This window comes from Pipistrellus hanaki (genome assembly GCF_964339955.1).
Source record: "Pipistrellus hanaki genome assembly, chromosome: 19".
NCBI lineage: Eukaryota > Metazoa > Chordata > Mammalia > Chiroptera > Vespertilionidae > Pipistrellus > Pipistrellus hanaki.
The window spans coordinates 10,367,955-10,389,494 of NC_140521.1; the positions used below are offsets into that span (position 1 = coordinate 10,367,955).

The following is a 21,540-nucleotide window of genomic DNA, read 5'->3' on the forward strand; positions in this document are numbered from 1 at the left end:
CATGTCAGCTGGGTGACCTCAGCTCACCCCCTCAGTCTCTCCGAGCTCAGAGCAGCGTGTGGATGAAGCAGCCACGAATGCCTCCTGGGAGAGGTCAGCTGGTCCCCGTGTCCCTCATTTGTCCACCTCTCCTGTGCCCGGAGAGGACCCTGCAGGGCCCTGCAGGGGAGAGTTTGAGATGTTTCACTCACACTCAGAGGATCCAGCTAGGACGAGGGGATCCTTCTGCTGTGGCCAGTCCTGAGCTGGGACACAGGGACACGGTCTGTCTTCCTCGGAAGGTCACTGCTTGTTTCCATCCTGGAGAGACAGGCCTGTGATGGCGTTGCTCCAGCAGCCCGCTGGGGTCCCCAGGACAGCCCGTTTCTCAGCACCCTCCCAGGGAGGAGGAAGGGGGTGTAGGCATACCTTTTGAGCCACCCCCAGGATGGTGCTAGGAGGGACCCAGACGGAAGCGCAGAGGTCATTCGGCAAACCCGTACCTGCTGCCCAGGTGCCGCTCCAATGCAATCTTTTCCAGCAACTGGGGGGGGGGGGGGGGCAGGCAGGTGGGAATGTGGTCCCAGTGCCAGGAGCTGGGGGTTCATCTGCTACCATCTGCTCTTACCGTGGAGGGTGGCTGCCTGCCTGAGGCCCGAGAGAACTCTGTGCCAGACCTGCTACTTGCATGGACTGACTCTCTCCTGTTGTGTAGACACCACAACCCATTTTACAGACAAGAACACTGAGGCCCAGGGAGCTTAGGCAGACCCGCATCCTGGCGCCCCTCCCAGGACATTACTTGCTCGTGGCCACTGCTTCCTCCAGAAGCCCCACCACCACCACCTCTTCAGCATAGGGAAGGGGTCAACAGCTCGACCCCTGGCAGCATCCCCAAGAATTCCCCTGGGCCTTGCCCGTTACCAAGCAGGGGCCTCCTCCCGAATGACGGCATCCTAGAGTCTGCCCCCAGCCTGGCCACTTGCACTTCCCGCCTCTGAGGGGCTGCTGGGGGTTGTTGATGGGGCGTGTGCACTGCACCGTGGTGGCCCTCGCCACACCCACCTTCTGGGCCTGCGGCCCTCGTGTTCGGCCACCAGGAGGAGGAGACGCGGGCTGTGTGGACATGCAGTGCTGGCCCCTGGCTCTCAGGGCTGGACCTGCCCTTTCGTCTTGCCTCCAGAGGGAGGGAGGGGTGAGTGTCCAGGGACTCCTAGTGATCACCGGCAGGTGGGCTCGGGTTGTTCTCCTAGAGCGGGCAGCCCGTTTGGCAGCATCTGTCTGGGCACACAAGCCTGGGCCAGGGATGAAGAGTAGGAGGCTTCTGGTCCCCTCAGGGCCCCAAGTGTGGCGCAGGGGCAGATCTCAGGAAAGCGGGGGACCCCAGGCTGTGCCCAAGGCTTCAGCCCTTGGTTCATTCCCCTCCCCCATTCCTGCAAGAGATGCAGATCCTTGGAGAGCCACCCACCCGGCAGCGACTGCTAAATTGGGAGCCACTCTTTGTCCCAGGAGCCCAGCCTACAGTTAAAACCAGGGACCTGCGGGCACCCAGTGGGACGGGGGAAGGCAGGCTGAGGCATGGCCACAGCTGGAGGGGACACCTGCGGCTGCAGCGAGGGGGCTCTCGATGAGCTAATTCAGACCTGGTGCCAAGCCTTGCTCTCTCCGGGGCCCTCTGCCCCCTGAGCCCCTTTCTGAGCCGCCACGATCCACGGGGCATGCAGATTTGCCCCATTTCCTAGATGGAGAGGCCAGGGGCTCATCCCAGACTGTCTGGGGAGGGCAGAGAAGGACTGTGGTGCCCAGAAATCCTATCCAAGCGCACGGTGGAGGAGCCCCTCACTTCCTCCCTTTAATGCTTCCGTCTGCTTGTGTAGGCCCTTAGTCACTCAACAGCACCCCAGGAGGCTGGTTTCAGGTACCCTCATACTTCCCTGCTTGGCTTCCACTCCCCTTACCTCTGCAGGTGACAGGTGGAGAGAATGAGCTCCAGGGAGAATGGCCTTGCCTTTTTTAAAAATATATATTTTATTGATTTTTCACAGAGAGGAAGAGAGAGGGATAGAGAGTTAGAAACATCGACGAGAGAGAGTCATCGACCAGCTGCCTCTTGCATACCCCCTACTGGGGATGTGCCCGCAACCAAGGCACATGCCCTTGACCGGAATCGATCCCGGGACCTTTCAGTCAGCAGGCTGATGCTCTATCCACTGAGCCAAACCGGTTTCGGCTAGAATGCCCTTGTCTTGAGTCACTCAGCTAAGGAGCCCCAAACAAAGGGCGTGTCTTGGCTACATAGTCACTCGGAAGCCCCCAGGGACTGACTCGCCAATGGGGGAGCCGATGAGAACCCTCCTGATGCCCCAGGTTCTTCTGGGTTGGCTCGGCCCAAGCCCCAGCATGTGGCTCTACAGCCTGAGAGCCACAGAATGTAGTCAGGTGCAGGGGGGGGGGGGGGGGGGAAGCTGGCAGAGCCTTCACCCTACTCTGAGCTTATCCTAGCCCAGTGATCGGCAAACTCATCCATCCACAGAGCCAAATATCAACAGGACAACAATGGACATTTCTTTCGAGAGCCAAGTTTTTGTTAAACTTAAACTTCTTCTAACACCACTTGTTCAACATAGACTCGCCCGGGCAGTGGTATTTTGTGGAAGAGCCACGCTCAAGGGGCCAAAGAGCCGCAGTTTGCCGACTACGGTCCTCCTAGACTGATCCTTGCTCTGAACCCTGCTCAGGGTCACGGGTAATGAGCAGGGCAGGGGCCAGACCTGGCTGCGGGGTGAGACAGGAGGCTCTGTGGCTGGTCCTGGACACCGGGGCCCTGGGCTGGGACTCCCATCCAATGGGCCTATTGCTGACCTCTTGCGTGAAGGCTGAAGGGCACATTTGCCTGCCCGGTGTAAGGGCAGGGCTCTGAGGCCTCTGAGAGTGGGGTATTTTTAGCCAAGATTCCTGCTGACAGTCCAGCCTGGCTGAGGTTTGCTGCCAGCCTCAGAGGCACTTCTCTTAGCCTGCAAGGAGTCTGGGGTCTGCCCACCCCACCCCAGCCTCCCTCGGTGCCCTCCCTCTACCAGCCCAGCCAGCTGCAGCCCCTCAGCGAGGTGGCTGGCTTTTCCCAGAGGAGGCTGTCCTAGGTGGGTCGAGCTTGGGTGCTGGGGGTGGAGGAGAGGGAATACCTGAGCCAGGCTCCAGGCTCTCAGCTGCCACTCCTAACCGGCTGGCCTGAGAGTCAGGTTTCTGGGAGGTTTCCATCGATGCCCAGGCTCCGGGCTCTGGCTTGAGATTGCCCAAGTTCAGCTTGAAGGATGACTGGCTGCTGCCTCCCACCTGCCTGCAGACCTTCTCTGGAATGAATGGTCCATATAGTGGCCATAGCTGCCCATCCTGGACCCAGCTCCTCTCCCGGGCACCTGTGCTCAGTGCTGCCCACCTGCTCTGGCCACTGGGCCTCTCAGCCACCCAGGTGTGTGTGAGCAGAAAGGCCCACACTTGGGCCTGCAGAACCTCACCGCTAGGCCAGGATCCCCTCCTTTCCCATATGCGAATGATCAAATGATGATACCTAGAGAGAAGCTCCTCCACCTTGGCTACTCGCTTGGGATACCCCCTCACCCCTCCAAGGAAAGCCGGGGGCGGACAGAGTCCAGCACCCTGGACAGCACCGCACCTGTGCATTCCATCAGCGGGGCGAGGCCGGATGGAGCGTGAGGCCCACGGGCAGCCGCCAATGAGGTGAACTCTGCGCTGGGTCCCAGGTGCATGTCCTGAAGTTCTGACTCCGGATAGATCAAGAGGCCCAGCCCTACCCATTCTGAAGTCCACAGGAAAGAATAAGCGAGCAAAAACAAACAAAGCAAAAAACACAAAACAACAAGGAAAAATGTAAAACGAAGCATACTGAAGGAGGTCGGCTGTGCGGCATCCTAAAATATATCCCAAAACCACAATAATGAATGCAGTCCCTCCTAGAGAGTCAGATGATGGGAAAGAACCAAACTCCTAGGTAACTATGAGGAGGAAAAACTGGATTATTGAATAAATAATTTAAAATATACAACAAACACAGTCTTAGCACAACTAAACAGACATTTGGGGAAAACTTTTTAAAAATGTTTGTATTGATTTCTGAGAGGAAGGGAGAGGGAGAGAGAAAGATAGACATATCAATGATGATAGAGAATCATTGATTTGCTGCCTCCTGCATGCCCCCTACTGGAGACGGAGCCTGCAACCCGGGCATGTGTCCTGACCTGGAATTAAACCATGACCTTCTGGTTCATAGGTCGGTGCTCAACCACTGAGCCACGCTGGCAGGGCTGGGGAAAACTTTTGGATGACTACCTAACTCCTTGACACTAAAATAAGTTCCAAGTGAACCAAAGCTTAAAAAGAAAAAAAGAAAAAAAAAAAAAGGCATAAAACTACTGGAAAAATAAAAAAATAACCTATAACCTTGAATTATTCTAAGAATTATACAAAACCCAGAAGCCATTAAATAAAAAATGGATACAGTCAACCTCGCAACAATACAAGAGAGAGGCAGGGGTGGTGAACCAGATAAAAAGATAACAAACTGAGGGAATATCAGCCATTCATCTTGCAAAGGGGCTGCTCCCTGATATATATATATATATATATATATATATATATATATATATATATATATATATATATAAATATGCGTTCTCACAAATTAGTACGACAAAGACCAACAACCCCGGATAAAGATGGGCCAAGACACGAGACAAACCCACCCAGGAAGGCTCCGCTCCCCTCGAAACGAGGAGTTTGTAGATTTAAATTACAGCGAGAGTTCATCCAGGCGGAGGGCTCACTCTGGCGAGGGAGGGGACGCCCACAGGAGCTGCTGGGGGGGGGGGGGGGGAGAGGGGACACCAATAAGTCTGGCTGGGGACGAGGGAGGGGACGCCCACAGGAGCTGCTGGAGGGGCGGGGAGAGGGGACACCAATAAGTCTGGCTGGGGACGAGGGAGGGGGCTCCTGCAGGAACAGCGGGGGGTGTCGGGTGGCTGGCGATGGGGTGGGAGGGAGATGCTTCCTTGTGCCCCTTTGTGCCACATCACCGTCCAGGAGATCCAGTCTAGATAAAACAGAAAGCATTCTTTTTCTTTTTTTTTAATTTTATTGATTTTGGTATCACATAATTGTCCTCATCCCCCCATTCCCATCCCAAACCCCTCCCCACAGATGCCCCCACCCCCCCCGTTGTCCATGGCCACTGGCTAGGCCCATACGCATGCACACAAGTCCTTTGGTTGATCTCTCCCCTCTTACCCCCACCCTCCCCTGCCTTCCCTCTGAGGTTTGAGAGTCTGATCGCTGCTTCTCTGTCTCTGGATCTATTTTTGTTCGTCAGTTTATGTTGTTCATTATTTCCTCTAGATGTGTGAGATCATGGGATCCAAGAAATACCCTTGTAAGAACCGAAACTGAGACAAGCCATATAACGGTTCTGCTGAGAGGCAAAGGAACCAGCCTGTAGTGAGTTCCTTTCTGGGCCAACCGTTCTTTTGAGTCCCCATTTCAATGTCAAACAGCTCCTTATGTGTACATGTCAGCCGTGATATTTCAGATCTGGTTGATGGACACATGGTGGTGATACGGGTCCGACCGTCTCCGGTTTGGTCCTGGGCATCCTTCAGGGACACGTAGCTGCTGTCTGCTGGTATGGCGAAAGCATTCTTTTAAAATAAAACACGTGGCCCGATCCTCTGCCGGCTGCCACCGCCCACAGGACGCGGGCAGGGGCTCTCCTGGGCACCCCCCCTGCGCGGAGCTGCCCACAAAGCTGTGGGCGCCTAGCCCCCTTCCTCTTCCCTTGAGCTGGGCTGGCAGGGCCGCTCTCGTTGCCCTCTTGTCCTGCTTCTCGGGAGCCGGGCCTCGGTGTACGGGGAGCAGGAAGCACTGCTGGGCTCCCAGCCCTCGGGGCAGCCCCTGACCAAGGGCTCCACAGCCCTTCTCCTCGGGGCAAATGCTTCCCCTACCTTGCTTTTCACCCCCCCCCCTTCCCCCCGCTGTCCCCATGTGTCACAGGCGGCCAGCAAATCCTGGACCTCCCACGGCTGGCCCGTGTCCCTGGGATGCCCCCTGCCCTCCCAGCCCCAGTTTCCCTGATGGTGAAATGGAGGGATGCCCACTTTTCAAGAGGAAGAAGGAACAGACATGGGGGAGCAGGAAGAGGGGGTGTGGTGGGAGCAATGTCCAAGGGGTCCCAGAGTGGCTCCTTGGGTTTGCAGGGCCTGCCTTTGGGACATCCGTCTGGGACAGTTGGCCGGCTCTTTGGCCTCTTCCACAAACTACCACGTACCCTAATTAAGTTAATAACAGTGTACCTACCTATATCGTTTTAAGTTTCAAAAATGTGGCCCTCAGAAGAAATGTCAACCGTTGTACTGTTGATATTTGGCTCCACGGACGGATGAGTTTGCCGACCACTGTGTCTGGGAGATCCAGAGACATCCACTGCTTGGAAAAGAGGAAGGGGCGATCCAGGAGGACTGCCTGAAGGAGGCTCGCAGCTGGTCCTTGAGGTCCAGGCGGAGGTGGCCAAGGCCAGGTGTCCACTCTGCAGGACCCGACCTGCCTGCCCTTCACCTGGCCACCCGGAGGGAGGAGGGGCGCTGGGCAGGCCTGAGCTCTGAGCAGCCCCAGTCCTGAGCTTCAGGAGGCACAGGGAGCGAGAGCCGAGCGGGAGCCGTTCTCACCAAGCGGAGCCTTTGGGTCTCCCCTGCCCCAGAGCCGTGGGGAGTACGGGATGGGGGCGGGGCTTAGCTCTGTGGATGGGCGGCTGTGGACCAGGCCCCAGGACGGACCAGGCCAGAGACTCCCACAGCCAGTCCCAGCCTCCTCCCTTCCAGACATGCCTGGGCTGGGGCAGGCCCACGGGAGCCTCCCCGTCCGCGTGGGGCGCTGTAGCACAACCCCACAGGCTGGTGGTTTGTAAACAGCACCGCTGCACTGCTCACGGATCTGGAGGCCGGAAGTCGGACCAGGGGCCGGCAGGGTCTGGCCACAGATATCTTGTACCTCCCCCCGGCAAAAAGGACCAGGCTGCTGTCTGGAGCTTCCTATATAAGAGCACTCATCCTGCTCACGAAGGCTTAATGAAGCACCTCCCACAAACCTCCTAATACCCTCATTTAGGGGGTGAGGGTATGAATTCCGGGGGTCACCTTCAGACCACAGTGAAGCCTGATGGGCAGGGGTCCTAAGCAAGGGAGGCCCCGGCCTTGCCCTCCCACGGGGGAGCAGGCGGCTAACAGACACTCTTTCCTCCTTGCACAGCCCGAAGGACTCACCCGGGGCCCTCCTGGGAACCTGGAGCCCTGACCCAACCCCACGGCACACGGATCCAAGATGCCAGAGGGCACGGCCTAGAGGTGGGTATGGTCCCCTCTCTGCTAGAACGGGGCCCAGCCGAGTCACTGGACACCTTGAACTTGGCGTGTAAGAGCGTCGCGTTGAGGTGTCACAGTACTGCCTGGTCATGGAGGAACCTCGCTGTTGAAAAGGATGCCAGGCCATGCCCAGCGTCCTTCCAAAAGGGGGGGCCTGCTCCTGGGGGAGGGGAGGTAACACCCAGAGAAGCTGCGTGGCTCCTGCTGGACCCTGTCGCATGGCTGCGGCCTGCACAGTCTCCGTGCCCAAGCCCCCTGCCCACCCCTGGGACCAGGACCGCGATGCCCTCTGTGCAGCCTGTGAGGGTGAGGGCTTCCCCGAGGGTCAGGCTGCTCAGGCGGATGGGGGTCCAGGCCAGGGAATGTGGGTACAGAGCCCAGGCTTCTCAGTGCCACCTGCTCTGCTGCTTCTCCCTGATTGGCCCAGCCTGCTTGGGGCGGGGGGGTCAGCGGGAGGGTCTGTGATTGGCTGCCCTCACCAGAGTTCCTGGACTGGAGCAAGAAAGACGGGGTCTCGCCGCCGAAACCGGTTTGGCTCAGTTGATAGAGCTTCGGCCTGCAGACTGAAAGGTCCCAGGTTCGATTCCGGTCAAGGCATGTCCCTTGGTTGCTGGGCACATCCCCAGTAGGGGGTGTGCAAGAGGCAGCTGATTGATGATTCTCTCTCATCAATGTTTCTGACTCTCTATCCGTCTCTCTTCCTCTCTGTGGAGAAAAAAAAAGAAAAGAAAAGAAAGGCAGGGTCTCCCCCAAAGAAATGGGGTGTCCTGTTCCTGGGTCCAGCACGAAACCCAGCCCCCCCGCCCCCAGATGCCCGTGGACATTTGTTAGCGGGGGGACAGCCACCTTCCTGAGGCAGGAGAGGAAGCTGAGGCTGGAAGTGGTGCCAGACCTGCCTAAGCGCCACCGTACGTGGGCGATGAGTCCCCAGCGGCCATCGCCGCCTCGGCCACACTCCAGGGCGGGCGTGAGGGAAGCGGCTGCCACCGGAAAATTCTGCCACCGGTTCTTCCAGCCGCATGAGTCAGAGGGGATGATGAAAGGGCGGATGGTGGAGAGATAAAAAAAAAAAAGTTCGAGCGGAGCACAGGGCACGGAAAAAGCACCGGAGCCTCAAAGACCCCACCACTTGCTCCATGGGGCGACTCAGACACAGACTCAGAGGCTCGGAGGGGATGGGCCGGGTCCTGGGTCAGAGCCCTGTGCAGCCTGCTGTGCCCGCTGGTCCTGGGCTGTCAGGCCTGGGGGCGTGGAGGAGGGGACAGCCTCTTCCCCCGCCCGTATCCCGGAGCCTCAGGGACCCTGTGGGTGCCCAGGCAAGAGCAGCCCCCCCCAGCCCCGCCCAGATGGATGGTGAATTTGGCTGGGGGGCAGGGAGGGCATGTCCAGAGTCACTCGCTACCCCGTGGCACACTGCACCCTGCAAATGCCAAGCACCAGGCTGGGCTTTTGCAGAAAGAGCTCTCCCTGGGGACCAGGGTGCCTGAGTGTCCTCATTATATCCAACTTTGAAGACGGTCCCTGTAAAAGCATGCCTGTTGCCAGGTAGGCCGGGAGTCCGACCGCACCAGGGTGAGAGGTAGCGAGTGGGTGCACGGCCCTGGCAGGGCCAGGTGTCCAGCTGGACAGGGAGGAAGTGGCCCTGGCCGGGCTGGGGGCAACCATCCTAGCTGCTGCCCCCACCCCGGCCAGCCAGGAGAGGAGGGAAGCCTTGAAGTGCCAGGCCTTTGAATCGCTGTCTCCATGACAACGCGTGGGCACAAAGGGCCGGGTGGTGAGCAGGCTGTGGCTATGCGAGGCTGAGAGGAGGAAGGGAATCTTTTATTTATGGGGAAGGGAGTGTGGGGGATCTGGGCTGCACCCACGCCCGTGACCAGATGGAGGTCTGAAGGCTGTGCCTGCACCCCCTGAGCCCGCACACCTGGGCCACCTGAGAGGATGCAGCGTGAGCCAACGGAGGACAGGGCTGGGGCGAGAGTCCAGTGTGTGTCCTGTCTGAGACGTGACCCCAGGGGTGAGGGAGCCTCCCTCCATTGCATTCCAGTCTCTATAGGGCTGACTTTCTAGGACAGGTGCATGCCAGGTGCATGCCAGGTGCATGCCAGGTGCATGCCAGGTGCAGGCAGCGAGGAAATGTGACCAAACCCGGTGCTGCAGAAACAGCACTCGGGTGGGGTTGCTGGAGTGGGTGCTACCGAAGGAACCACCGGTGCAAAGGCCCTGGGGCAGCACCGAGCTGAGAGTATCCGAGGACAGGCAGGAGAGCCAGGAGAGAGAGGGAGGGGCAGACCTGCAACCTCTCCTTCCCCCCACACCTGGCCACAGGCTCCGGGCCTTGGACATCCATCGGGTGCGGCCGCCACCCCATCCTAGCCCCCAGCTCCCAGCCCCGCTTTCCCCTGCTCCCTGAGCCCCCAAAGGCAGGAAATGGCACCCAGGGTGCCACAGAGGGAGGATTATGACGGAAGAGACCGGGGAGCAGTGTGGAAACCACCGTGGTGAAGCAGGCGTTTTCTTTCACTTATTAAAATACTAGAGGCCCGGTGCATGAAATTCGTGTCTGGCGGGGGGGGGGGGGGTTGTCCATCAGCCCAACCTGTACCCTCTCCAATCTGGGACCCCTCAAGGGATGTCCGACTGCCTGTTTAGGCCTGATCCCAGTCGGACATACCTCTCACAATCCAGGACTGCTATCTCCCAACTGCTTACTTGCCTGCCTTCCTGATTGCCCCTAACCCCTTCTGCCTGCCAGCCTGATCACCCTCTAACCACTCCCCTGCCAGCCTGATTGATGCCTAACTGCTCCCCTGACAGCCTGATTGCACCTAACTGCCCTCCCTGCAGGCCTGGTCACCCCTAACTGCCCTCCCCTGCAGGACTGGTCACCCCTAACTGCCCTCCCCTGCAGGACTGGTCCCCCCCACCAACTGTTCTCCCCTGCAGGCCTGGGTCCCTCCCAACTGCCCTCCCCTGAAGGCTTGATCCCTCCCAACTGCCCTCCCTTGCTGGCCATCTTGTGGCGGCCACCTTTGACCACATGGGGGCAGCCATCTTGTGTGTTGGAATTCCGGTCAATTTCCACATCGCTCTTCAACTGGATAGGATTTGAGAGATTGGAGAGGGACACGGAGGTGATGTCACAGCCCTGTGGCTTCTTGCTGCAGACTCACCCACGCTAGCCCCTTGCTCTGCCCATCCTCCCCGCAGCACGCCCCCGCCCCCTTCCCTTGTAAGTGTCCAGATTGGGGCAACGTTTTGTGAGATTGGGAGAATGCACTGGAAACTCAGAACCAACACGGGCCATGATCCACACGCGGTTTCTAGTTTGAGTGGAGGGAGGGGTGCCTGAGGACACCCCCACACTCCCCCACAGTTCTTAGGCTTAGGGAGAAAACGACTCGTAGGGGTGGAGAGGGGCTTGTAAGAAACCCCGTATTCCTTCCAACGGGGGTCTGGCTGAGTGGGCCTGGGAGCCTGGAGCCAGGGACCCCCGTGGCCTGTCTGAGACCACAGTGAACCCCAGCTCAGCGTCCCCTCCACAGTGACCCCCAGCTCCGGGCCCCCGGGGTGCTGGCCTCAAGGCAATTTAGGGTCATCGGGCTGTTTCCTCCCCTTGCATTTGCAGGCAACACCCCCCTCCCTCCCACCGCTGCCCCAGCCAGGCTGCCTCCCTCCCGCGGCGTCTGTCAGTCCGTGTGGCTCCCACATGCTCCGCTTCGGGGTCTGAGTCCAAGGTGGGGGAGGGAGGGCTCCAGGGGACCAGGCAGGACTGAGGGGATGGGGTGGGAGAGGAGGCTGGCAGACAGGCGAGAGGAAAGGGCTCAGGCAGCACAGAGCAGGAGAAAGGTGGGCAAAGTAGGTGGGCAGCTGGCTTCACCCCACCCTTCACCCAGAGGTACTGGGTCTGGAACGGTCCCTGGCCCCTTCGGTCCAAAGAGGGAACCCTCCAGCCCAGAGAGCCAGAACCCTCCATCCCAAACCACACCCCACACCCCCCAGGCCACATTGTCGGTAGCAGCAAATGGGGCATTCCAGCTGCAGCCACCTCACAGCTCCGCGGCCGACAAGCCCCAGTTCCTCCTGCTGCTCAGAGAGACAGGCCCGTGGCTGCCTCGTGCTTCCGCTGGTGTCTGCTGGCCCTGCTCCACCCCCACCAAGCGCTTTCTCTTGCCAGTCGGGTCTCCCGTTCTCTCATCTCATCCCACATCGGCTCCATTGTAGAGATGAGAAAACTGAGTCAATGGCAGGAAAATGAAGTCTGGGGTTAAATAGCTGGAGGGGAGGTGCTGTGTGTGTGGGGGGACAGGGGGGCGTGGAGACAGAGCTTAGAGCAAGCCGGGCTAACTGTGGAGTCTTCATGGGACCCCTGATGAGGCTGGGACCTGCCCACCCACAGATATGGTCTGGGGGGTGGGGGGGCGCCCTCAAGGCCTGGGCTACAGAGAGGACCCTGGCCTCTCCAGTTGTAGCAGAGGGTCCTAGTGGCGGCCAAGACACTGGGCACATTCACGGAGGAAGAAGGTGGACGGTGAAGGCCGAGGCCAAGGACCAGGGAGCGTGGGGCCGGCAGAGGGGGTGGGGAGCAGGAGGGTGTAAGGGTCTTTTATATATAAAAGGGTCAAATATATATAATTGATTTTTTACAGAGAGGGAGAGAGAGGGATAGAGTTAGAAACATCGATGAGAGAGAATCTCCCATCAGCTGCCTCTTGCACACCCCCTCCTGGGGATGTGCCCGCAACCAAGGTGCATGCCCTTGACCGGAATCGAACCCGGGACCTTTCAGCCCGCAGGCCGACGCTCTATCCACCGAGCCAAACCGGTTTCGGCGGGTGTAAGGGTCTTGACGACAGATCCGGAACACACCCCTGGGGCTGAGGGAGCCACAGAGCTGAGCCTGGCTGACGGGAAAGAGCCAGGAAAGGTGCTGGAGCGACCAGCCTCGGACAGAAAGGACACAGAGGGACTGACCATTGGCTGAGGGGACGAGGCTCTGGGACCCTCAGGATGCTGGCCCCGTATGCAATGCCCTCTGTCGGGACCCCCGGAGGGGGAGGGGACGCTGGCCCTGGGGAAGGCCGACTCTCTCTGTAAAGCTGCTCCCTCACCTGTGGAGGGGGTGGGGGGTGGGGCTCACCCAGAAGGACCACGCATCGCGTGTCCACAAACGCCACACGTACCGGCTTCATAATCAAAAAAAGGAAAGGGGCCCTGGCTGGTTTGCTCAGTGGTTAGAGCGTCAGCCCACAGGCCACAGGGTCATGGGTTCGATTCCCACGCCAGCCTGCCTGCCAAGCGGGGGTCTCCACGCTGCTGGGAGGTGCATCCTTGGGGACATGTGATGTGGCGATGCCTTCATCACGAGGGCCACGCGGAATGTTCTGGAGCCTCCTCATCCCACCCCTGGGGGCCTGGGAATGAGAAAGGGATGAACCAGGACAGTGTCCAGGAGGGTGACTCGTGTGTGTGTGTGTGTGTGTGTGTGTGTGTGAAGGGGGAGAGGGGGGCATGGGAGGGAGAGGGGTGTGGGGGACAGTGCAGGGAGGGTGCTGAGAATTCTGGGCAGGGGGCAGGCAGTGGGAGACAGGCTTGAAGTGAGGTGGCTTCCTGGCCAGCAGCTGGACTGTGGGGGGGAGTGGGACTGTGAGAGGGTGGGACTGGGGGGGGGGAAGGTGGGGGAGTCGGAAAGGTGAAGCCCGACCTCCCGCTGCAGCCATGGGTCAGGGTCCTGAGTCCTGGAGGTGGGACAAAGGGCCCCAGGGGCCAGGGCACTCATCCAGGGCAGCTCTATGGCCCTTTGCTGCCCTCTGCTGGCCATCTTTGTCACTACAGTCCCAGCCCTTCTGGCCCTTGTCTTCCTCCACCTCCTGGACCCCCCAAGCCCAGGCCAGGAGGTGCCAGGAGCAAGCATGGGGCTGAGTTGCTGAGCTATGAGGGGGCCGTGAGCCTTGCCAACCCCTGTGCCCAGGTTTATCCCAACCAGAAGCTCCGGGGGGGCCACTCCCTGGTGGCCCCGGTGGCTAGGCTGCCAGCCCAGGTCTCAGGACAGCATGGCCTGGCCTGGCGGGTGTCTCCTGAGGGGTCTGCTGTAGAGTGGCCTTGCGTGTGGGTTGGGGGCAGTGAGTCTGTGCACTGACACACACACACAGTAGGTGTATACATGTGTGTGTCACGCCTACAGAGAAAAGAGAGAGATACACCCACATCTCAGTGCTGGCTTCCCGCGTCAGGTGCTGGGATTCAGATGACACTGCTCTGGCCGTCGCCCTTCCTTGTATCTCTCCCTGTGTTGTCTGCAACCTGCACGTACTGGCTTCACAATCAAAAAGGGAAATGGGCCCTGGCTGGTTTGCTCAGTGGTTAGAGCGTCAGCCCACAGGCCAAAGGGTCACGGGTTCCATTCCCAGTCAAAGGCATGAACGCCAGGCTCAGCCCCCAGAGAAGGCATGGGATCCCCAACATCCTGCTTCCCCTTGGGCCCCACCAGCTGGCAGCTGGAAACAGCTCTCTTCCCACACCCCGGCACACTTAAACATTAATCAGAGGAGGGCCCCTCGGTGCTGCCGCCGCCTGTGATAACAGGCCTGTCCCAGCCTGGAGTCCTTCCTTAGCCGCCCCAGTGGCAGCCGCTCAAGGCCATGGGCCTGGGTCATTCGTGTCTGGGTGCGTGGCGGCCTCTCCAGGAGGGTGGCAAAATGCACAGGAGCCCTAGGCCGTTCGGCTCAGTGGATAGAGCGTCCGCCCATGAGCCCTGGGTTCGATTCTGGTCAAGGGCACGAACCTCAGTTGCAGGCCCTGGTTGGGGCCTGGGCGGGAGGCAATCAAGCAATGTGTCTCTCGCCAAAACCGGTTTGGCTCAGTGGATAGAGCGTCGGGCTGCGGACTGAAAGGTCCCGGGTTCGATTCCGGTTAAGGGCACGTACCTTGGTTGCGGTCACATCCCCAGTAGGGGGTGTGCAAGAGGCAGCTGATCGATGATTCTCTCTCATCGATGTTTCTAACTCTCTATCCCTCTCTCTTCCTCTCTGTAAAAAAATCAATAAAATATATATATTAAAAAAAAATCAATGTGTCTCTCTCACATTGATGTTTCTCTCTCTCTCTCATTGATGTTTCTCTCTCTCTCTCTCTCTCTCTCTCTCCCCCTCCCTTCCACTCTCTCTAGAAATCAATGGAAAAATATCCTCAGGTGAAGATTCACAAACAACAACAGCAAAAATGACCGGAGGACTTCAGCCGTGTGCTTTGCAAGGGTTCAGGGAGGCCAAGGTCAGCATCACGCAGCACCCGAGGTACACAGAGTCCCAACATCAAAGCCTGGCCGCCCGGCGAGGAGGGAAAATCGATGCAGACGAGCTGGGGTGGGGACGGGACGGTGTTGGGGGGGTGCCAGGCCGGCCAGGCCCTGCACGCCCGGAGCACCTTCCACCTGCGTCAGAACGTGCCGCAGGGCGGCCGGCGAGCGGCTCCATCCATCTGGCCCCGGACGTCCCCGGCAGGGCAGCTGGGCTGTGTGCCCGGCTCCGGCAGAACTGCTGACAGTGCACGGGGCAGTTCCCGCAGAGGAGCCAACAGCCTGGGACAGCCATCAGAGGCTCCATCGCTGTGAGTCCCCAGAGCCTGGGCTGAAGGGTATCTATGGGGGGCTGCCTGGGGGCCCCCATTATTTCACGTTGCAAAAACCTGACCCAGATTATCACACGTTTTACAAAGGAAGCCACAGGGTTATTTCATTATTTAGGCAAAGCAGGATGGAGAAAAGGAGCCATCGGTGCAAACACGTCACTATAAAAACGAGAGTTGCCGAAACCGGTTTGGCTCAGTGGATAGAGCGTCGGCCTGCGGGCTGAAAGGTCCCGGGTTCGATTCTGGTCAAGGGCATGTACCTTGGTTGCAGGCACATCCCCAGTAGGGGGTGTGCAGGAGGCAGCTGATCGATGGTTCTCTCTCATAGATGTTTCTAACTTTCTATCCATCTCCCTTCCCCTCTGTAAAAAATCAATAAGATATATTTAAAAAACAACAAGAGTTATTCAACCCCTGGACCTCCTCCCCATGGCCTTTGGGGCAGGCAGCTTCCCTGCAGGCGCCGCCTCCCTGTGTGTCCGGGACACGTGTCCCTGTGGCTAACACCCAGGAGACACCCCATCCTCTCAGTGTGTGGGTGCTCCGTGGTGCTTCCAGCCCATCAGCCCCTGTGGCGACATTAAAGACGTCCCAAACCGTCCTATCAGGAAGAGACCTCAGCCCGAGACCCTGCCGTGGAGAGACCCAGCCTGGCCCCACGGGTGTGGCTCAGTGGTGAGTGTCCACAAATGAACCAAGAGGTCACGGACTCGATTCCCTGTCAGGGCACATGCCCAGGTTGTGGGCTCAGTCCCCAGGAGGGGGCATGTAGGAAGCAGCCGATGGATGTTTCTATCTCCTTATCCCTCTCCCTTCCTCTCTCTCTCTCTCTCTCAAAATCAAAAAAGAACAAGTTTGCTTTTTTTTTTTTTTTTAAAGAATGTTTTAGGGACATATATAATATTTTCAATAATACAGTTTTGTTTTTGTTTTTTAAGAATGTTTGAGAGAGAGAGAGAGAGAGAGAGAGAGAGAGAGAGAGAGGGAGAAACCCATCCTGCCAGGCCTGCCCTGCCCCAATCACCAAACAACCCCCAGGAGACCTGGGGCTGAAAGGCCTGCCAGGAAGCGCAAGGAGATGGCCTTGCAGGAGGCCTAAAGCCCTGCCCCTCCCCTGAGCCTCTGGGCAGCAGAAGGGACTGCAGCCTTGAGAGGTGACGTGTGCTGCCCCCTCTGTCCCTGTCTCCCACCCAAGGGGACCCAACTGGGCGATCCCAGTGGAAGTTCTGATGCATATGTAGGGGGCAGGGCTGTCTCTCCCATGCCCCAAACCCCAGTAGAGGCTGTGACACTCCCAGTTTGGGAGCTGGAACTGATGGGAGCTCACAGGGTCGGGGGTGGGGGGAGGCATGGGACCAGGCCCATCCTGGTACTGCTGGCGGGAGACAGGGGCAGGTGCCTGTGGGGAAGTCAGAGGCAGGGCTGGGAGCTGCCCCGGACACTGCTGGCCGGAGGGGCAGGCTCGGGGTACAGCCAGCTGGTACAGCTGGGGTGCCAGCCTCCCCATCTCCAACCTGAGGCCCAGCTCTCCCCCACCAAGCCTGGTCTTCCTTGTTCTCGCTCAGGTGTTACCTCTTCCCGGAAGGCTGGGCCCCTGAGCAGGTGGCCAGAGGGCACCGTCATCCCTCCCACAGGGGCCTCCCGCCTGGGGCAGGGTGCGGGGACCGAGCCTGTGCAGGCCTCCCCTGTGAGAGGCCCCAGCAGGGCGGGGCCCCTTCTACCTGCGCCCTCCGAGCCACAAAGGCCCGGCCACAGAGTCCTGACTCAAGCCAATCCCGCAAGAGCGTTCGGCCAGAAGCCACGGCTTTGTCCTTTCTCTTTATGGCTACTATTTTTAAAATATATATATATTTTATTGATTTTTTACAAAGAGGAAGAGAGAGGGATAGAGAGTTAGAAAGATGATGAGAATCATCGATCAGCTGCCTCTTTGCACGCCCCCCACCGGGGATGTGCCCGCAACCAAGGGTCATGCCCTTGACCAGACTCGAACCTGGGACCCTTCAGTCTGCAGGCTGACGCTCTATCCACTGAGCCAAACAAGTTTTGGCTTTATGGAAGCACTTAGACGATATTTATTTACCACCAAAGTCACCCATGATGGTTGGGACAAAGAGCCCGATGGAGGACATACGAAAGTTTGTAAAGTAACACGTGACTGTACCTGTCCCACCACACTCCTCCCAGGGCACCTGCCAGGCCCGGGCGGGTGCCGAGGCCACCAGAGCAGCCTGTTAGAGGCATCGTGCTCTCTGGAGGAGCCGTGGGAGTCTCCATCCCTCTGCTGGAGCAGAGAGGGTGGCCCAGTATCACCCAGACTCCTGGCTCCTGGTCAACCCCACAGGCCCCAGGTGGCAGGTCTCTAACACCATGCCCAGACCTAGACTCATAGGGTGTGTGGCGGGGTGGGGAGGGTGTGGGAGAGGGGGCAGGAGATCAAAGCTGTAGCTTCCTAGGATGGCCCTGCCTCTGAGGCTTGGCCTGGAGACAGGTCAGCCCTCCACAAGGTCCGTGTGCCCAGGACCAATGCCAGCGGGGCATACCCCGTTACCTGCTCATTTTCAAGCAGGGTGCCCTGGCTCTGGCTTGCCAGGTTCTTTTTAAAAAATATATATATTTTATGCTCTATCCACTGAGCCAAACCGGTTTCGGCTTGTCAGGTTCTTAGTGAATGCAAGGCTTGTGCTAAGCATCCTCAGGTCAAGCTAGGCCACAACCCATGCAGAGGGCGGGTGTGTGTGTGTGTGTGTGTGTGTGTGTGTGTGTGTGTGTGTGTCTTATTATTATTCTCGTTTCTCTGAGGAAGAAATCCCAAACTCTCTTTAGTTCCAAGCTCCCACCTGTGGCCTCGCTCCGCCGTGTGTGAGTTCCAGGAGTGCCGCTGTGCCCGGGGCATCACTGTGTTCCTGGAGAGGGGACCCGGGCCAGGGCCGGCCGGGAGTGAGTGGGTTCCTGACTCTGTGCAGGAAAAACTTCACAGCGTGAGTCCAGGTGCCTGTGAGGGAACGTTTATGAAAGCTGAGGATGTAAAACAAGAAACAGTTATGCATCGAAAAAAGCAACAGGAGCCCTAGCCGGTTTGGCTCAATGGATAGAGCCTCAACCTTTGGATTGAAGGGTCCCAGTCAAGGGCATGTACCTTGGTTTTGGGCATATCCCTGGTTAGAGGGTGTGCAGGAGGCAGCTGATCGATGTTTCTAAGGCTCTATCCCTCTCCCTTCCTCTCTGTCAAAAATCAATATATATATATATATATATATATATATATATATATATATATATATATATATATATTTTTTTTTTTTTTTTTTTTTTTTAAAGGCAACAGGAAAGCCGGGGCCTGGAGCGGAAATACAACTGAGGCCTGTATGCCATTTCTAGGGCGGTGACCTTCTGCACCTGCTGTACGTTGCCCTGCAGTTTGTTCAGCTGTCTCAGCTCCCCGATTTCAGCAGTCGGCAAACTCATTCGTCCACAGAGCCAACTATCAACAATACAACGATTGACATTTCTTTGGAGAGCCAGATTTTTTTAAACTTAAACTTCTTCTAACGCCACGTCTTCAACATAGACTCGCCAAAGAGCCGCCTGTGGCTCTCGAGAGCCGCAGTTTGCCGACCACGGCCCTATTTCATTTGCCTTGACTTTACTGGCCCCTCCCAACAGGAGCTGGGGGTCGATGCTGCTGTTGTCACCTTATTCTGGTCGTCATGTGCCTGCCCGGTCCCCCCGAAGGCTCTGGAGCCCTGAGCCAGCCGCCTTCATCCCAAGAAGTTGCCAGTACACTGGCCACAAAAATACACCTCCACCTCGTCATCGTTCTTTCTCTCCTGTCGCCGGGGGCCTCAGGCCCCCTCTGGCTTGGCCCCTTTCAAGGCCTGTGCCCTTGTTGGGCTCCCTGATCTGTGGGCTCCCAAGATGCCTCCGGCCAGGGCTCACCTGGTGCCGGCACTGACCTACCCACCGGAAAAAAGGGGGGACAGCAACTCTGCCCCAGACCCTGCTGCGGGCCCCAGGGCCTCTGCTCCTCCTCTCCGGCCTCAGTTTACTGCCTGAAAGGGGGCAGCAATCACAGCTCCTCGCTGGGGGCGATTGTGATGGCCACCATCGGCAGCATGTAGGGTGCACCTGATTCTACAGGGAGAGAATGGGGGGGTCTAAACGCCTTTCTTCCCGTGCGCGTGGCAAGTGGCCACCCCGAGTGGCAGGCGTGGCGAAGCGTGACCGCGTTCACGTAAGCATCACGGTGTGTTCTGGGGTCTGGCAGACAACCTCGGCGTCGGGAAGTGCCCTCCTATTTCACCGGCTCTGAGAAAAAACGAGCACAAATCCACAGCTTAACCAGAGCTCGGGCAGGATCTGCGAACACGAGGCGGATCAGGGATAGCGGGCCGATGAGGAGGTTGACGTGCCAGGAGAGCAAATGCCAGCCTGTGTTTGGTGCCGCCCGATAACAGGAAGACAAACCCCAAATTAAACAAACAGGAACGAATGTCTCTGCGCGGAGCCGGAGCAAATATATCAGCTAAAAGTGGGCAGAGCGGGCGGCACGTTGTAATAAATCCAAAGGAACGCTGATGCCGAAGGAAAAACAAGTATTTCGCTGAGTCCCAGTACAAGATGGGACGGGGGAGGAATGCAGAGAGAGGCACTGTCTGGAAGAAGGACACACGACGTAGTCACACGATGTGGCAGAAAGGGGCCGGTAAGTGTCCTGAGGTGCCAGGCTGGCCTCCCATTAAGGTCTGTGTCTTGCATGCTTCCTCTCAGGAGCTCCTGGCTCTGCTGACTGGTCCAACATTGGGGGTGGGGGGAATGACAGCCACATGACCAAGTCCTTTGAGGCCCTCTCCGATCAGCCCGTCTCCTGAGCTGGAGGACAGGATCCAGCTCTTTGCCCTATGCCCCCAACTTACCCCCACTTGTCTGACCTCCTGGAGACCCCCACACAATCTCCCTCTAGGAGCTCTGGCCCTCGGGACTGTCCCTCCTTCAAAATGTGCCAGCAGCTATGCGCAGCCGAACTGGCTTCTTGATGTTTACGGAGCACCTGTGAAGCTTCGTTGTTTTGATTTCATATTTGTTGGCATCTTTCGGGCCAGCCTTATCTCCACGGGCACACTGACAGGTAGGTCACCCTCCCAAGGGACCTGGGGCACCCAGACACTCATACCCCTCTGGCCTCAACCTGGAGGTGAGTGGATGGCTGGGCTCAGGGAAAACCAGAAGCCCTGCTCCTGTGTCCTCTCTCTCTCTGTGGCCCCAAACCATTCCGCCCGCCATGGCCTCCATGTCCAGGCCACACGCTTCCTTGAAGCAAATGCTCTCACTGTGATCCTTGGCTTTTATTTACTTATTTAGTTTTTAATCACAACAGCTTTATTTTTATTTTTTTATTTTTATTGATTTTGTACAGAGAGGAAGGGAGAGAGAGGGAGAGAGATAGAGTGTTAGAAACATCCATGAGAGTCATCGACCAGCTGCCTCTTGCACACCCGCTACTGGGGATGTGCCTGCAACCAAGGTACATGCCCTTGACCGGAATCGAACCCGAGACCCTTCAGTCCCCAAGCCGACGCTCTATCCATTGAGCCAAACCGGTCTCGGCACAACAGCTTTATTGAGAGAGAATTCACGTGCCACACAACTCACCCATTTCAAGGGTACAAGTGTATGGTTTTTTGTTTTTTAAATCGTCACAAATTTAAGCAAACATTCACCACTATCCAGTTCCAAAGTATTTTCATACCCAAACTCCTCACCCATTAGCAGTCACTCCCATTCCTCCAAGAAACCACTAATAATCTACTTTCTGTTTCTATTCTGGACACTTCCCAGGAATAAGGTCCTGTAACCTGTGGCCTTTTTTGTGTCTGGCTTTTTCTTTCACTTAGCGTCATGCTTTCTAGGTTCGTCTGTGTTGTAGCGTGGGGTGTGTCCCTATGCCAGTCCTTTTTATTGCAGAATGATATTCCGCCTTGAGTGTACCAGACAGCTTGTTCTCCATCCACCCATGGATGGACGGAGCTTTTAGCTATTGTGGATAGAGCTGCTATGAGAAAGGATCGCTTGCCACGCTCCTCTTCGTTGCCTGCCCCTGGGCTGAGGAATGGGGGGTGGTAGCAGATCCGTTAAAGGTGGCTATGGACTGAAATGAACTCAAATCCATCAGCATCTTCATAAAGCTGTTGTTGCCTGGAGGCTGAAAGTGGTCCGCAGTGCCGAACAGATCAGGGCATCCAATTCACTACTATGCATGGAGCACTTGTGAACCAGGTGGGCAAGGTGGGCAAGGCGCGTGAGGTGGGGAGTGAGGCTGCCACCCACAGTCAGACCCAGCTGTGGGGTACACACACGTCTTCAGGAGCTACAGGAACGGGCCCCCCAGGAGCGAGTGATGGGGAGGGGGCGCTATAGTGGGCAGTCAGGCAGGTCCCTCCCAGAAGGTGTGGTCTCCTGGGGCAGGCTCTGAAGGAAAGGAGGCCTGAGGGAGGTGGCAAAGCAGGTGGCTTTG

The 21,540-nt window shown here is 57.9% G+C and overlaps 1 long non-coding RNA gene across 1 annotated transcript in view; it reads left to right on the forward strand.

The window, feature by feature from the left end:
* The window catches only part of LOC311613728, a 151,761-nt gene that overhangs the window by 47,697 nt on the left and 82,524 nt on the right, over positions 1–21,540 (forward strand). The gene's annotated exons all lie outside the window — the stretch shown is intronic.